The sequence below is a fragment of the Lactuca saligna genome, chromosome 1 (assembly GCF_052625555.1).
Source record: "Lactuca saligna cultivar CGN05327 chromosome 1, ASM5262555v1, whole genome shotgun sequence".
In the NCBI taxonomy this organism is placed as follows: Eukaryota; Viridiplantae; Streptophyta; class Magnoliopsida; order Asterales; family Asteraceae; genus Lactuca; species Lactuca saligna.
In genome coordinates this window covers 50346085-50358281 of record NC_136417.1, presented here as the reverse complement: position 1 = coordinate 50358281, position 12197 = coordinate 50346085, and the positions used below count along the sequence as shown (strand labels likewise).

At 39.2% G+C, this 12197-nt stretch overlaps 1 pseudogene; it reads left to right on the top strand.

The window, feature by feature from the left end:
* The first annotated feature begins 10615 nt into the window (after positions 1-10615).
* LOC144998125 (ubiquitin-like domain-containing CTD phosphatase pseudogene) lies at positions 10616-11222 on the top strand (annotated as a pseudogene).
* Positions 11223-12197: the final 975 nt, after the last annotated feature.

Sequence of the window (12197 nt, the reverse complement as noted above, 5' to 3'; positions counted from 1 at the left end):
CCACTGCGAAATGTATGTTTGAGATTGACCGTGATAGCTCCAGTTCTGGACGCCATTCGTGGGGCACAGGCCGAGGCTGTGCATCCGGAAATGCAGAAGAGAGAACGGGTCGTTGGGTTGGTTTCTGAGTTCGTGTCGGATAGTCGAGGGCTTATGACTTTTCAGGGTCGAATTTGGGTACTGTTTGTGGGCGGTACGCGTACTACATTGATGGAGGAGGATCATAGATCGAAATTTTCGATCCATCCCGGGGCTACAAAAATGTATTTGGATTTGAGGAAAGAGTATTGGTGGCCTTGTATGAAGAGGGACGTCGCATGGTTTGTCGAGAGGTCTTTGACCTGTCGAAGGGTGAAGGCCGAGCACCCGAGACCGCATGGCAAGTTGCAGCCATTGGAGGTTCCCGAGTGGAAGTGGGAACAGATCACTATGGATTTCATCACCAAATTGTCGAGGACTGCCAGAGGAGTCGATGCAATTTGGGTGATTGTGGATAGGTTGACGAAGAGCGCTTACTTTCTTGCCATCAGTGAGAGTTCTTCGGCGGAGAAGTTAGCGGAGATTTATGTGAGGGAAGTAGTATCTCGGCATGGGGTGCCGATCTCGATTGTTTCGGACCATGATGTGCGCTTCACTTCCCGATTCTGGAAGAAATTTCATGAGGAGTTGGGTACTAAGCTGCATTTTAGTACCGCATACCACCCCCAGACAGACGGCCAGAGTGAGCGGACGATTCAGACGCTTGAGGACATGCTTCGAGCATGTGTATTGGATTTTGGGGGTAGCTGGGATATGTATTTACCCTTGGCAGAGTTTTCCTACAATAACAACCATCATTCGAGCATCGGTATGCCGCCCTTTGAACTGTTGTATGGTAGGAGGTGTCGGACTCCCATTTGTTGGGGAGAGGTTGGGCAGAGAGTGATGGGCAGTACAGAGATCGTGATTCAGATGATAGAGCAGATACAGCAGGTCAGACAGAGGTTATTGACCGCCCAGAGCCGACAAAAGAGTTATGCGGACAGACGCCGGTCCGAGCTTGAATTTCAGGTCGGCGACTTCGTTCTCCTGAAGGTTTCTCCTTGGAAAGGGGTGATCCGGTTCAGGAAGAGGGGCAAGTTGGGGCCCTGGTTTATAGGTCCATTTCGTGTGATTGCAAGGGTAGGTCGGGTAGCCTATCGGTTGGAGTTGCCAGCAGAGTTGGGACAGATTCACAACACTTTTCATGTATCGCAGTTGAGGAAGTGTATAGCCGATGAATCGGCAGTGGTTTCGTTAGACGATATTCAGGTAGATGCAAGCCTGAATTATGCCGAGAAACCAGTGGCCATCAGGGATCGGAAGATCAAGGTTTTGAGAAACAAGGAGGTATCTCTGGTGTTGGTTCAGTGGCAACATCGGAGGGGATCAGAGATGACATGGGAGCCAGAGAGTATGATGCAGGAGCAGCACCCGAAGCTGTTTTTAGAGCGAGACTTCGAGGGCGAAGTCTAGTCCAAGTGGGGGAGAGTTGTAACAGCCGGATTTTATCAGGTATCTTGTTAGTTGTATTTTGTTGTTTTGTGAGGGGGACTCGGCGAGTTGGAGCTCAGACTCGCCGAGTAGGGACGCGGATTTGGATGCAGGATCGCGCCTGGACTCGACGAGTCTAGGATATGGACTCGGCGAGTCAGCGCTGTGTAATGAAACCCTATTATTTCGGGTTTGAGACTTATTTAAAGGGCCTAATGGCCGTCATTTGTGCTCACCAGCCCCTTGAGTGAAACCCTAATCGAGTGTGAGCATTGGAGCTAAGTAAGAGGCCATTATTGACCTTGGAGGTGCCATTGTTGCAAGGAAAGGAGAAGAGCTAGCCAAGGGAAAGCAAGAAGGAGCCATTTCTGTGGGTTTGGAGTCCAGAGCATCACTTTTGTGGTAATAAATCCGAGTTACCTTCTTGTTGTTATTGCTTATCTAGATTTAGGGTTTGTTGAACCCTTTTATGGCAAGATTTGGTGCTCTTTTGGTCCCTTATGAGGTTGGAACCATAGATCTGGACCCTTAGAGGTCCAGAGTGTCCCTTTGCCCAAGATTTTTGGGGATCAATGGAGGCTTTGGATTGGAATCCTCATGCCTTGGGTCAAAAACGCCATTATTGAGTTATAAGGTGTGTTATGAGCAACAAGATAGGAACTTTACATGGTGAATCAGTCGAGGGAGGCCAGATCTATAGTTTTTGGAAGCAGATCTGACCTTAGAAGCGAGTTGGAGTGGTTGCATGGCATGGACTCGCCGAGTCTGTTCATCCGACTCGGCGAGTAGCTTGAAGATTGCCTTGGGACTGCTCAGCGAGTGGCCCAATCGAGTCATGGGTAGACTCAACGAGTCAGGGTGAGTCGGAGAGGGATGACGAGTGGACTGAGTCAAACCTGGACTCGCCGAGTTGTCCTTGAGACTCGGCGAGTTGAGTCGGGGTGGCCCCGCGATTCATTCAGGTGAAACTCGTCGAGTAAAGGGGGGGATACTCAAGGTGTAGTAAGAGGATTTCAGAGGGTGGTGAAAACGTCTAGACTCGCCGAGTCGCCTTGGTACTCGCCGAGTCCGGTCAGAGTTGACCGTTGACTGTTGACCAGAGTTGACCTGTGTTGACTCCTTATAAATAGTCAACCTTAGAGATACAAAGTGTTAATTAGAAGCATATAATGTTATAGGAGGATTAGAGCTCGGAGGATCGAGCACGAGGGATTTCCAGGATTCGTGAGATACCGAGATACGCGAGGTGAGTCTTCTCACTATACTATATTACCTTGAGTAGGTAACCTGAGTTATGTGATAGAGTATTGTATGTTATGCATGTTATGTGTTGTGCTGCATTATTTCTATGTGATTTATGTAGTGCATGTTTATCAGAGCTAGAACCTGAGGGTTCACAGAGTTTGGGTGCACGGACCCACAGAGTTATAGCCTCGAGTGGCTAATATGTGTTATATGTGGTATTTTGGGGAACTCACTAAGCCTTGTGCTTACAGTGTTTGATGTTATTGTTTCAGGTACTAGTGACGATCGCGGGAAGGCGCCGGCTTGATCCGTACACACACACACTCAGAGTTTTACATTGTGATCTTGGGATCTTGTATTGACCTATTTTGGATAATTAATATGGTTGTTTGATGAATATTGATGGAATTATGTTTTATAAAAATTGAAAATTTTGTTTTGAAATTTACGGTGTTACAGAAGCATTCTTGTGATCGAGCTGAAAGAAACAAAGAACTCGCAGCAATGGCACAATCGGAACCTAATGGACTGTTTGCGATGGTGGAACTCAACTACCAAGGGGTATTTAATCGAAATCCTTCCTCTTACACTGGTGGTGTTAAAACCATCTTCAATTATGTTGACTTTTCTTCTATGACTTATTCTGAGTTTGTGACCTTCTGCGAACGTTTCATGCATGAAGAGTGTAAAAAGTTTTACTACTGTGAACCAGACATGTCCTTCATAGAAGGGCTTAATCCCATTTCAGATGATGTGGAATATTCTGCTTTTATTTTTGATGCTTATGGAACAGATGGTGTAATTTCGGTTTATGTGGATCATATTGGGGTTGGTGTTGATGGGTGGCATGATGATGAAGATAATGATGATGATGAACATGAGTCTTGTATTGATGGTGAAAATGAAGACAACATAGATGAACTTAGAAATGTTGCCTTTGAATTGAATGAGGATGTAGTGCATATGAATAGGACATCAAATGATCCTTTCTTGAGTAAGCTATGTGTTGATGATGAGGATGCAAACAACATTGTAGATGATGACAATGGGAGAGAAGTTGAAGTTAACATACAAGCTCATTCCATATTTAATGAGCTATTACACTGGAAAAAACAAAAACCCATTCTAGGGATGAGATTTAAGGGTCCAGGGCAAGTAAAATCAATGTTGTGTAACTATTCTGTAGCTAATGGATATCAATTGTGTTTTGAAAAAAATGATAGGACAAGACTTTTGGTGAGGTGTAGCAAAGGTGCTTGCACATTTAGATTATGGGCTTCCTGGATGAGTGATGAAGAGAGTTTCCAAATCAAGTCACTAAAAGTTGATCATAATTGTGCTAGGAACTTCAAGTTTGGATCATTGGTGACATATGCATGGATTGGGAGTCACTATACCAAAGAGATTGTAGAAAGTCAAAAAATAAGTGTAAGGAAGCTTAGGTTAAAGGTAATGGCCAAGTTTGGTATCCAAGTTAGTATGGGGCAATGTAGAAGAGCAAAGAAGTATGCACTGAAACTTGTTGAAGGAAACCTTGTCGAACATTATGGTAAGCTATGGTCATATGGTCATGAGATTTTAAGGACAAATCCTGGGTCAACTGTGAAACTAGATATGGAGGATGGGCCAGATGGAAAGAAATATTTTAGCAAGTTCTATTGTTGTTTTCAAGGAGTTAAACAAGGTTGGATTGAAGGGTGTAGAAGGGTAATCGGTCTAGATGGATGTTTTCTTAAAGGTGTTTGTAAGGGAGAATTGCTCTGTGCTATTGGGTGGGATGCAAATGACAAGATATATCCTATTGCTTGGGTAGTGGTTAATGTGGAGAACAAGCAGAATTGGAAGTGGTTTCTAGAGCTTCTCATTGATGATCTACACTTGAATTTAGGCAATGGTTTCAGTTTAATGTCAGACCAACATAAGGTTAGTATTTTACATAGTAATGCATTTATGTTAATTTTAGACTATCTGAATTTAACCTTTTTACTAATACAGGGTTTGATAGAGGCTGTTAAAGAGTTGCTGCCATATGTAGAGCACAGGCAGTGTGCTAGACATATTTGCCAGAATTTGCAGAAGAGATTTACTGATGCCATATATCATACCTTGTTTTGGAGAGCATCTAAAGCCACAACTGAGCATGCTTTTAAAGTTGTGATGAAATAAATTGAGACATTGAATCCAGAAAGCCCATCAATATCTCATGGAGAAAGATCCTAAAACATGGTCTAGAGTTTTTTTTCAAACTGGAAGGTGTTGTGATGCAGTTGAAAATGGGTTCTCAGAAAGTTTTAATGCTGTAATAGTAGATGCTAGGAAGAAGCCCATAATAACCATGTTAGAGGAGATAAGATTATACATGATGGACAGAATCTACAACATGAAATTAAAGGGACAACAATGTGGAAATCATATTTGTCCAGAGATAAGGGATAAGGTGAATTTGCTTAAAAAAGCTCAAAGGCATTATCAGGTACTACCAAGTGGATTAAACCAGTTTGAGGTAAGGGAAGCAATAGATGCATATGAGGTGGACTTAGAAAGAAAAACATGCTCATGTAGGTTGTGGCAATTGAATGGATATGGATGTGCTCATTCTGTAGCTAGCATATCCTTTCTTAATAGGAATGTAGAAGCCTATGTAGACAACATGTTTAGCACAACCACATTTAGAAAGGCATACAATTACAGAATTGCTCCCATGAATAGCAGTGACATGTGGCCAAAGACAAACTATACTCCACCATTGCCTCCTATTAATAGAAGGATGCCTGGTAGGCCAACTACTAAGAGGAAGAAATCCACTACAGAGAATACAGGAACACACAGGGTTTCTAAGGCTAGAAAGAAAATCAGATGTAGTATTTGCAAGGAGATAGGTCACAACAAGGCCACTTGTCCACAGAGAAGGCCCCAAAAGTTAAATGTGAAGAAACAGAAGAAACAAAAAGTATGTGTGAACCAAAATGCAGGACAGGTAAAACAATTTAAAATATAAGATTAATTAGATATAATTTGTTACTAACATAATTATATCATGCCATGTAGGGGTAGTACAAGTGAACCACAACAACATGAAGAGGTTGAAATGACTCCAATTGAGATGGATACTACTCAAAATGATATGCAAGTTGCTCCTACTGATGTTGAATCTAGTAGTGCATGGGATTTTATTCAATATGTGCAATTCACTCCACTTATAAGTTATGAAGGTGATGAGGGTGTTATGGGTGAGGAAGCTGATGTGGTTGAGGAAGCTGTTGTGGTTGAGCAAGTTGTTCAAGATGAGGAGGCTGAGGAGGTTGATCCTGTTATCCAAGTTGATAATGTAACTGTTTAGGAGGTTGATGAGGTTAATCCTAATGCCCAAGTGGATAATGGTAATGTTCAGGAGGTTGCTCCTGTTAACCAAGTTCAGCAGGTTTGTGTTAGGCCAATTTCAGATATTTTGAAGAGGATAAGAAGAAGAAAGTCAGAGAGAAAACTGAAGCTGAAATTAGGCAAAACAATTGGTGGTGTTGATGATCCAGGAAATTCGAAGGGAAAAGCTCTTGTAATTGATTAGTGTTTATTGTAATTTGTTTTTAAAGTTTATGTAATGGGATGATGATAAATTGGATTTTAAGTTTATGTAATAGGATGATGTTAATATATATTTAAAGTTTATGTAATAGGATGTTGGTAATTTATATTTAAGTATGTGTGACATTAAAGGGTATTTTGGTCATTTAAGTATGTATGAAAGAAAAAGGGTAATTTGGTCATTTAAGTATTTATGACAGAAAAGGGTAATTTGGTCATTTATTTATTGATGACAAATAAGGGTATGTAGGTAATTCATTTATGTATGCAAGAAAATGGGTAATTTGGTCATTCCGTATTTATGACAGAAAAGGGTAATTTGGTCATTTATTTATTGATGACAGATAAGGGTATGTAGGTAATTCATTTATGTATGCAAGAAAAAGGATAATTTGGTCATTTAAGTATGTATGACAGAAAAGGGTAATTTGGTCATTCATTTATGTATGTAAAAAAAGGGTAATTTGGTCATTTAATTATGTATGATAGAAAAGGGTATGTTGGTCATTTATTTATGTATGCAAGAAAAGGGTATGTTGGTCATTTATTTATGTATGACATGAAGTATGAGGTATGTTACCATTTTAAGTAAAATCATAACATTTGACTTTGAATATTTATGCATGGAAAAAATTGGAATAATGTGCATGCATGGGGATGTTTTATATGGCCCCGGATTTGGTTTTTTAATGGCTTCACGGGTCCCATTTTTTCATTATTAAAATGGTCCCCATTCACATAGTGTACTTCCACATGGACCACTTCCTAATTAAATATATTTGTTGGGAATATAGACCATGCATATGTTTGATAAACATCATCTGATTATACAAAATGCCCTATAATTGGGACTTTGAATATTTTTTTACATTACTTATCATATGCCCTTTCATTAGGGACTTACCACCTTACAACATCAACACATTAAGGTTGATAACCCCAACTTATAACTAAAACCAGCTTCAATACATACAAAATGCCCTTATGGAACTGACTTTCTAGTCTGCCTTTACAAAAAATACAAGGCATCCCAAAAAAACAAAAGCTTACCCTAACCAACCAAACTAACTACATTGACCCCCCTAACTTCAAAACACATAGGGCCAAGAAACCAACCAACAGGGCAACTATCATCCCGTACCTGCCTATTGCCTTCATTGCATCATGAACTTCTTTCTCACTCTTTGCCACCTTATACTGCTCCTGTGACAACAGAAACTCCACTTCAGCAATCCTTCTCCTCAAATTGTTCATCTCAGACATTTCATCTTTGGCATCCAGTTTCTGCTTCAGAGAATATAGCAGGTTTTAGTAGTACCCGTCTGCCTGTTCTTCATCTTTCCATTCAAAGAAGCTACATTTCCTCAACCTAGTCTATAAAAAGACAATAAAATTAGGGTTTGACTGACAATCACAAATCAACTACCTTTAATGTACCAGCGAAATGGGTTTTATTCACAGTGATCGTCAAGAAGGAAATAAAATTAGGGTTTTTAACAGATGAAACAAAATACAAATACACCATTGTCGTTTTTACAGATAGAAACAATACATCAAACCATAAAATACTAACTTATCAAAATCAAGAGAATCGGGACCTACCATACTGTTTTGACAATTCCAGAATCGCCTCCCAGGGTTTGTTATCTTCCAACAGGTTTGTTCTTTAGTTGGAACGACACAATCACAAACTTTTACCCCTTCTTGTGACTGAACATAAGTGACTTGTAGCTGATTCCTTGACGTCGATGAGCTCGAAGACATTCTTCTTCAGGATGGAAATAGTCGGGGAGGGAGAAGTCTTTGACTTTTCAGAGAAGGGTAAGTAAAGATTGAAAGGAGGTCCAAATGAGGGTTTCAATTAATAAGCCTGTATCAACAACTGGACCACGTAAGCTTATTGGACACATCAGCATGCCACATAAGCATTGTAACCGGGAAACCTTCTAAAATGGTGTAATTAAAAGGTCAGTTACGAGTTTAATGGTCTAATGTACCAAAAAAAACTTTAAGGACCAAATTAGCCAAATGTTAAAAGTTCCATGTGCTACAGTGATATTATCCCTTATATTTTTTTATAAAAAATAATGTAATGCACTTTATTGACCAAACAAATCATGATTCCAAGGGTTTGTTTTAGATATGGATTTATGAATTCAACGCCAATGCAAGAAATTTGTCTCCAATCGAGATCACTTCTTTAGGAATAGTACTCATATTTTTAAAACCTAACTTTATAGTCAAAATAAATTGTGACTTTGCTGACTTAAATGTTACCCCCTTCATTTGAAAAATGTTACATTTTTTTATTTCATTGTGAAAAAAAATATATATTGAGGATATAATAGTCAATTAATAAAAATAAGAATTTAAAATGATTATAAAATATTTAAAAGTGTTAAATATAAGGATTTGGGCAATTTTGATATTTTGAAAGCTTATGAAAGGTATTTATGATATTTATAAATTAGGTTAGGAAAATACGATATTTCGATGTTTGAGAAAGGCATATACCGAATTATCCCGTCTACTTGTCTAAAGTATCAACCAAGCAAAAAATGAAATCACATAAACCTGTCATGTAGAGTCTTTGATAGTTGTACTAAATCGGCTTGTTTTAACAAACTATACAAGGACCAAACGTGTAATTTTGTCTAAAATATATTAATTTAAATACAAACTACACTTGGTGGAAGACTTCAACATGTTTCTTTATCCATTAAATATTTAAATGTAGCAAAATTGACAATCACGAACGTGGATGTAAACATCACACCAACTTCTTTGACTGTGTCTCAGTTTACTTAGATACTTTTTAAAATAACAATTCACAAACCAAGGTATTAGATGGTTATGTTTGTTTCTTTCACAGATATATTTTAAAATCACAAATCAAGATTTTTACTGCCTCATCAACTTTCTTTTTAAATGCAGTTCCGATCATAAATCGTTGTATTGGTTAAGCATAAATGCATAATCGGTGACAATCTTAATTGTTTTATATGAGAATAAGTTAATTTGAATACTAATTTATTGATAATAAAGATAAAAAGCGCCACAAATATTTGTATTTTGGAGAGTGAAAACATAAAAGTCCTTTTCGGGGTCGAATCCATATATTTCATAAAACAGAGTGAAGCAAACCATAAAATAGCTTAATTTATATTAAGGTGTTGTTTGGTTAGTTGGAATACCTATGAAATTTTGGGAAATTTGAATCTAATTCCTCCGGTTTCCTAGGTTTGGTTGTATGGGTGAACATTTTGACCGAACCGATACCGGAACCGATTTAGGAGGAACGTAAAGACAGCAGACCAAACATCATTCATTACGTGTGGTACAAGTCGATGAAGCGTATGGTACATACATTGCAGTGGGTCGGTACAACATTCATTGTGTATGGTACAATTTGGGACCAAACTAGTCCAATACTCGAAAGCGTTTAAAAAACAGAATCAGAAACTTGACAATCCAAGAACCGATAACCAACTTGACTACATAAAATGGATATTGGTCCAGGTTCAAGGTCCGGTCAGGATGCCCATCCCAATTTGATTTAACATTTGAGTAGGAAATTAAATTCTTAAATGAGATAAACTTTCTATTGGGGGTCCTTCTATTCACAGTATAAAGAAATTAATTAAAATACTTTTTATTATAAACCAAAAATTATCTTTGGAGCAAATTGTAAGAGATTTTTTATTATCTAGGAGGTCGGGAGTTGGATGGTGTTCCATTTTATTTGACAACTACGTGGAATTACCCGGATCCAACCAATTTGCCCAACATAACGGCCCTAAATCCATCTCATTATAATCACTCCTCTTCACCGATGATACTTGCTAACGATGGTTCAACGCAACAACCCACCACCTACGATTTTTTAATGTATCGGTCACGGTGGAGGCTGGAATGGTTATTGTGGCCGAGGAGGCAAAACCTGTGGCTGCTTTGGTGGTGGACAACCCTGATACCTTGTGGGTGGGTGTTCGATTGGTTCCTCTACCTAGTCCGCAGCAACAACGGTCGGGCCTATTGCCAAGCCCTCAAACAAGAGCCCAGCTACAACAGGGCAACAATATTTAGCAGCCCATCAACATTGCAGACCTCTTCCAACAGGCCTGCAACAGAATCATTTTTGGCCCGTCTGCCACCTCCAGCCCACAACAGCAAGCCTACATAAGCACACCTCAAGCCCAATAGACACCATGGATCAATCCATCAACGCATAATGCTGCCCAGCAGCCCACTACTATTCCGCAAGTGTTTCACACAAATGGCATCGTCGTCGTTGACGTCTCCGGTAATGGAGGAGTAGCTAACGTTGAATGTGAAATGGAGCGGAAAGGAATACACCGTCAGAATGTGCGCCGACGACTCCGTCGGTGAACTAAAACAATGCAAATGCCAACTGACCAACGTACTCCCCAAACGTCAAAAACTTGTTTACCTTAAAATTGGATCTGAACTCGCAGATAATTCAACCCTTCTCTCCGGTCTACCCATCAAATCTTCTCCCAAAATGACAACGATCGGTACTGTTGAAGATCATATAATCGTGGATGAAGCTGATGCTCCAGAGATTGTTGCTGATTTTGCAATCGGAGACATTAAAGACAAAGAGGTCAACAACCAGAAACTAAGGAGACGTGTTGATCAATACAAGATTGAATTACGAAATCCATGTCGAAAGGGGAAGAAGCTTCTTTGAACATCGGTCAACAGCAGAAAACCCGCTTGAACTCATGATCCCTTATCTTCATGAGTTCTTATCAGTCGTTTATGCAGAGTATGACATCATCATATGGTCTTCAACAAGCATGAAATGGGTTGAATTGAAAATGGGACAGCTGGGAGTACCGTTTTGATGAAATCGTATAATTTTCCCCTGAACTATAACTTTCATTAATACATAGATAATAAGACGTTAACATTCAAGAGGTTCCTAAAAATTCCGGAATTTAGGAAAGCTGTAGAGGACAAAGAGGAAACACACACACACACACACAAAAAGTTCAAATCAGAGAGCATAAAAGTAATGAGTGTTATTTTGTAGAAGAGGTGGTGGAGAATCATGCAAGTGACATGAGAAAGTGGAGGATTTGAGTAAAGGTTAGCAAAATGGAAAGGCTGAAGAATGTTATTGTTTTTGGATGAGAAACATGCATAGGCAATTAAGGTATTCTCATTCCATCTTACTTTACCTGAATTATGAGTTGATTATATGTAATACTTGAACATCTAATCTATTTTCTTTAGGGTTGCTTAACACTTAACAGGATCATCATTTTGAACTTATGAGACACAAGCTGACTTTGTTTTACCAATCAGTTATTGGCAAATGAATGTGGTATCCAACTATCCATTGTAACCATAAAAACTTCCAACTAAATTTACCCCTATTCTGAAGTATAGCATTCAATGTGACCCCTATAATAAAGTTTATTTCTTGGAATGTTTTGTTTATGCAAAAATTGCAGATTTTAGAGGCATTGTTTCCAAAGGGTATAATAGTCCCTTCATCTTTCGAGACTTTGGGCCATATCATCCACTTAAACTTGAGGGATCAACATCTCCCATAGAAGAATCTTATAGCAAAATTGTTTTGGACAAAAACAAGCCAAAAATACAAATAGTTGTCAACATGATTGATTCTATCTATAATGACTTTAGAACCATGCCACTAGAATTTTTGGCTGGAAATCATTCTCTTGTGACAAGATTAGTATAAATTGGACTCAGTGATATCAATAGCGAGCATAGCGACCGCTATTGTGTTTTGCGAGGCAAGGCGTTCAAGGGTCGCTATGGGCTCAATAGCGACTTCATAGCGACGTTCTTGATTTTTTATAATACGA